Below are 6,000 nucleotides of genomic sequence, written 5' to 3'. Positions count from 1 at the left end.
CAGCCTTTTTCTCACCTAATGACATTTTCTGGAACATATTGGATAGTGTATGCTGTGATCTATTCCATACCTGCAGAGTCCCCATTTTATGGGCACACTACAGATGAGCCCGTCAATCCCCCACTGATGGACATGTAGGTTGCTTCCAGCCCTCTGCTTATAGAAAAGAAAGGTTACTATAGATTAATGCATGGGTCATTTTGTATTTTTGATTAAGTATATCTAGGATAGATTCTTTTCTAAGAAACTTATAGCAGATTTAAAAAACTTTTTTTGAAATATAATTTATAAACCATAAAATGCAATAATTGTGGGCTGGGGTTGTGGCTCAGCAGTAGAGCGCTCACCTAGCACGTGCCCTGGGTTTGATCCTCAGTAACACATAAAAATAAATAAATAAAATAAAGATATTGTGTCCAACTAAAAAATAAATATTAAAAAAATGCAGGGGCTGGGATTGTGGCTCAGCAGGAGAGTGCTCGCCTAGCACAGGCGGGACCTGGGTTTGATCCTCAGCACCACATAAAAATAAAGGCATTGTGTTGTGTCCATCTACACCTAAAAATAAATATTAAAAAATGCAATAATTGTAAGTTTCCAGTTCAATGATTTTTCCATAAATTTATATGGCTTTGCAACCACCTCCTTTATTCAGTTTTAGAACCCTGCCATCCCACCCCCAAATCTCCTTGCACCTGTCCCTGACCTCAGACTCACACAGTATTGATCTGTTTATTATCTTTGAAATTCTTCTTTTTCTAGAAATTTCCTAGAAGTGAAATCATACAATCTGCAGACTTTCATGTGGAACTTTTTCACTTAGCATCATTCATTGGTTTCATCCCTGGTGTTTATTCAATAGTCTGTTCCCTTTTATTATTGAGTGACATTTCAATAATAAAAGGGAACAGACTATTGAATAAATAAATGGATAAAAATGTTTATTCATTCCTCAGTTGATAGAGTCTGAGAGTCTTTTTCTTTTTTGGGTACTGGTGATTGAACTCAGGGGCACTTGACCACTGAGCTACACCCCCAGCCCTATTTTGTACTGTATTTAGAGACAGGGTCTCACTGAGTTGCTTAGTGCCTCACTTTTGCCGAGGGTGGCTTTGAACTTGAGATCCTCTTGCCTCAGCCTCCTGATCCATTGGGATTACAGGAGTGCACCAGGGCGCCCGGCTTCTGGCTTGTTTTCAGTTTGGGAATTATGATGCAGAGAGCTGCTGTGAACACTCACAGAGAGTCATTGTGTGATCATACTTTTATTTCTCTTGGGTAATCAGATACCTAGACGTGGAATTGCTGGTTCATATGATAAGTAAATGCTTAACATTAAAAAAAAAAACCTGCCAAACTGTTTTCCAATTTTACATTCCCACCAACAATATTTGTGAGTTTGACTTTTTCCAAGTCCTTGCCATTGACAATGTTTTTGTTTTATCCCCCCCCCCCCTCTTGGGTGTCCTTGGGTACCTTATTGTAATTTTAGTTTGCATCCCCCTGAGAATTCTGATTATCTTTTCAGGTGCTTATTAGTTATTTATGCAGCTTACTGAGGAAATGGCTATTCAAATCTTACTTATTTTTAATTGAATCCTTGGCCTTATAATTTTTGAGCTGTAGAAGTTCTTTATGTATTCTGGATACTAGTCCTTTATCAGATAAATACATGATTTGCAAATATCTTCTCTCAATTCATGGCTTGACTTTCCATTTTTCTTAGGGTTTTTTAAAAAATATATTTAATTGTAGATGAACACACTTATTTGGGTTTATGTGGTGCTGGGGATTGAACTCAGTGCCTCACATGTGCTAGTCAAGCTCTCTACCACTGAGCTACAATCCCAGCTCCCTTAGGGGTGTTTTTGAAGAGCAAAATTTTAAAAATTTTGATGAAGTCAACATTTATCATTTTCTTTTTCTACTAATGGTGTCATATGCTTCTGGTGTCATAGCTAAAAAATTTCCATCTATCCCAAAGTAACAAGAATTTTCTCCATTGCTTTTTTGTAGATGTTTAGTGGATTTGGCTCCCATGGAGGCCTGTGATCCCTTTTGAGTTAATCTTGTATGCAGTCTGAGGTTCAGTTTGATTATATGCACAAAAGTATCTGGGTTTAAGAGTGTTTTGTTATCTGGTCCCTTCCATCCCAGTCTCCTAGGCCTCCCATGGACACCTTTTGCCCATGGAGGGGGCTGGTCTGCTGGACATCCGCTTCAGCCCAGGGACCGAGCCGTCTCCCCTGGATTTTGTCTCTCTCATGAGATTTACACCTCCCTCAAACCTGGTGGCCCTTAGAGATCATTAGAGTTGCAGAGACACTTGGGGACCTAACCTTCCTTACAGAACAGGGAGAGGTGAGACGACCAGAAAGCAATGAGGTTTAGGTGTTCAAGGCCACTGTGATCTCATAGGACTGAGGTCAAACCTCCAAATACTTGAATGCTAACTCTCCACCCTGGGTGGGTGGGGAAGTGCCCGGTTCACATCATTTGCTCATGTGTGCTCCCCGCCACCCCTCCCCTGGTCTGATAGGGGAGCCACACACAGAGGCAAGCAGCCATGAGGGTCGATGCAGGAATGAGGATGGAGATGGGGACTGGGCATAGGTGTGGCCCCAGGGGAGGTCAGCAGCAGACTTTTCCCACCAGCATTCTGGAGAGATGTTGTTCACCAGAAAGTGGGGACAATGGCCCCATCCACAGTGTGATGGTTTTACAGACTCTAGGAAGAAATGCGTGCGCCCGCACACACACACATGCACACACACGCACACACACATTCCCTAGTGCCATTCCGCGTTGCAAATACAGGGCACCATGGCAGGGTTTGGTCCTGCCTCTCAGGGCATCTCAATCTCCTCAATCTCACAATTCAAACCCCCTGAGCAAGCCAGGGAGGGAACTTGTCACAGGTTGAATGTGAGTCCAGACTAACTTGGTCTTCTAGTATTCTAGTGTTTCCCCAGATGTCAGAAATGTGATTTTTTTTTTAAATAACTTTCCTTATTTCTCTAGGGATAAAAATGATTTAAAAAGATTCTATGAGCCAAGCCAAACAAATGTATGCGCCTGATCCCAAACACATGAGTGACTTCTGATTCACGGCAAGGTCTCATCAGTGATAGATCGCCAGGTGGATTAAGCCAATCTGGGCCAGAACTTCAAATTCAGTGGGGAAAAGGAGGTGGGGACGGGAGAGGAGAGTCTCAGCTGTCTCTTTGCCATGGAAACCCGGTGGGAGAAGGCTTATATTTTTTTCCTGTATTAAGAGATCAATGGGAGATTAATAATAATCCGGTACATTGATGTAGCTCTTCAAACTTGAGAGCTTGCTCGTCTGTAATCTCATTTGATCCTTGCAACGGCCCATGAGCTTGTCAAGAGCATCCAGGACGTCCCTGCCCGATTAGTGGGAGATAAGGACTTGGACAATTTCACTTATAGAAAGAAAACAGAGAGAGAGAGAGAGAGGAAAGGACACAGGGGACTCAGGTTTCTGGGGGAAATGCTCAAGAATAAGTTTATTTTTCCTGGGCTTTGTCTGGCCTCTCAGCTTCTGTTTGCTGTGCCTCTCTGCTTAGCAGATGCAGAAGGCAGAGGGTAAGGACCACACACGCGCACTCGCACACACACACTCCCCACATCTTGTGGATGGACATTGGGGTTGCCTACACCTTTTGTCTCTTGTGAATAATGGTTCCATGGACGCAGGTGTACAAATATTTCTTTGAGACCCTGATTTCAGTTCTTTTAAGTCCATGCCCAGAAATGGAATCGTTGGGTCACATAGTAATTCCATTGTCCTTTAGTGAGGAAGCTTTCCATTATGGGGACGCCATCTTACATTCCCACCCAGAGAACACAGGGCTCCCAGTGTCTCTCCATCCTTGCCAACACTTGTTATTTTCTGGATTGTGTGTGTGTGTGTGAGTGTGTGTGTAAATATATACAAAAATCTTGCTCAGCCTTAAAAAGGGTAGACATCCTGACACATGCCACAACGTCTTCGAAGGAATGATGCTCAATGAAATATGCCAATCACCAGAGACAAATACTGGAGGATCCCACTCACAGGAGGACCCTGTGGTAGCCAGATTCCTAGAGACAGAGAGTAGAAGGGTGGGTTCCAGGGGCTGAGGGAGGGATGAGTGGGGAGTTAGCGTTTAATGAAGACAGAGCTTTAGTTTTGCACGATGAAGAGTTGGGGAGATTGGTTGCACACCAACGAGTATTTACTTAACAACTGAACTGTACCCTAACAAGGGTTCAGATGACAAATCTTATATATATTTTACCTCAATTAAAAAATTAAAACAATTTTTAAAAAATTGGGCTGAAATCTGAGGGCTGATGTAATCATTCCCAGTCACCCTTAGCTCCCCCTTGGCCTTTGTTGATTTCAGAATCACACTCTGCTGGTCTACATCTTGATGCCACTTTGGGTTTCCTCTATCTGGAATGCTCTTTCCATCTTTATCCTAGTTTTTGACCAAACCTGGCTCAGACATCAGCTTTCCAAAGCCTTCCTCATCAAAACCAGCCTGAAGCTAACCTGGTGATAGGATCTAGGATTGCATTTGTCAGCTTTCCATTACTGTGACAAAATACCTGAGCTGGTCGATGGAAAAAGAGGAAAGGTTTATCTTGGATCATAATTTCTGAGGTTGCAGCTGTGGTCAGTTGGCTCCATTGCTTCTGGGCCTGTGGTGAGGAAGAGTATTGTGGTGGAACATGTGTTGGAGCAAAGCGGCTCACCTCATGGTAAAGCAAGGAAAGATAGGCAGGGGCTGGAGTCCTCATGGGTCCTTCAAGGAAACCCCCTCAGCGTCCTGATTTCTTCCCACCAGGCCCCACCTCCTGAGGCAAAAGTCATGAAGTCATTGTTTTTCATAGCTGAGTAATATTCCATTGTGTATATACATCACAGTTTCTTTCTCCATTCATCTGTTGAAGGGCACCTAGGTTGGTTCCTTAGCTTAGCTATTGTGAATTGAGCTGCTATAAATATTGATGTGGCTGCTTCATTGCAGTATGCTGATTTTAAGTCCTTTTGGTATATGCTGAGGAGGGGAATAACTGGGTCAAATGGTGGTTCCATTCCAGGTTTCTGAGGAATCTCCATACTGCTTCCCAGAGTGGTTGCACCAATTTGCGGTCCCACCAACAATGTGTGAGTGTGCCCTTTCCCTTACATCCTTATTGTTACTTGTATTCTTGATCTGTGGTATATATGCACAATGGACTATTACTCAGCTATGAAAACAACGACTTCATGGCTTTTGCCAGTAAATGGATGGATCAGGAGATTCTCTTGCTTGGTGAAATAAGCCAATCCCTATCGCCATTCCAACTAGAGTGAGATGAAGTCTCAGTGCAGTTTTAATTTGCGTCTCTCTAATTGCTAGTGATGTTGAACATTGTTTCATCTGTTTGTTGACCATTCATAGATCTTCCTCTGTGAAGGGCTTATTCAGTTCCTTTGCCCATTAATTAATTGACTGGGTTATTGGGCTTTTTTCTTTTGGGTGTTGTTTTTTGAGTTCTTTATATATCCTGGAAATTCATAAAAGAGCAACTGTTTCCTGCTCCCACTGTGTTGGGAATCTCCTCCCCAGGCCCCTCCTGCAGCGGGATCTTGTTCAGGCCTGGGTTTGACTCATGTGTACATGACACAGTCCCAGCTCCGTTTCCAGGGCAGACACAGCCTGGAGTCAGCGCTGAACATGTCCCTAACTGACATGGCCGTCAGGGCTCCCAGCCCAGTTCAGCAGTACTTCTCCTGGTTTGGGGCTGCTCTGAGCTAGAAGCCACCGTGGGAAAGGAGAGGCCTGGCAGGTCCCCAGAGTTCCCAGTCCTGATTCCCCAACAAGTGAACTGTAGCACAAGAGGGGAGGGAGAGGACAGGCAGATGCTGTGAGTCACTCCAGCCCGCAGGGCAGGGGACATTAAGGCTCTCTTTCTGCCTCCTTCCTTTCCTCTCTCCCCACTTCAGAG

The sequence above is a fragment of the Marmota monax genome, unplaced genomic scaffold (genome assembly GCF_021218885.2).
Source record: "Marmota monax isolate L192 unplaced genomic scaffold, Marmota_monax_Labrador192_F-V1.1 WCK01_AAM20220418_F8-fsc00148, whole genome shotgun sequence".
NCBI classification, from domain to species: Eukaryota; Metazoa; Chordata; class Mammalia; order Rodentia; family Sciuridae; genus Marmota; species Marmota monax.
The sequence above is the reverse complement of the archived record's forward strand: the minus strand, read 5'-3'. Positions refer to the sequence as shown.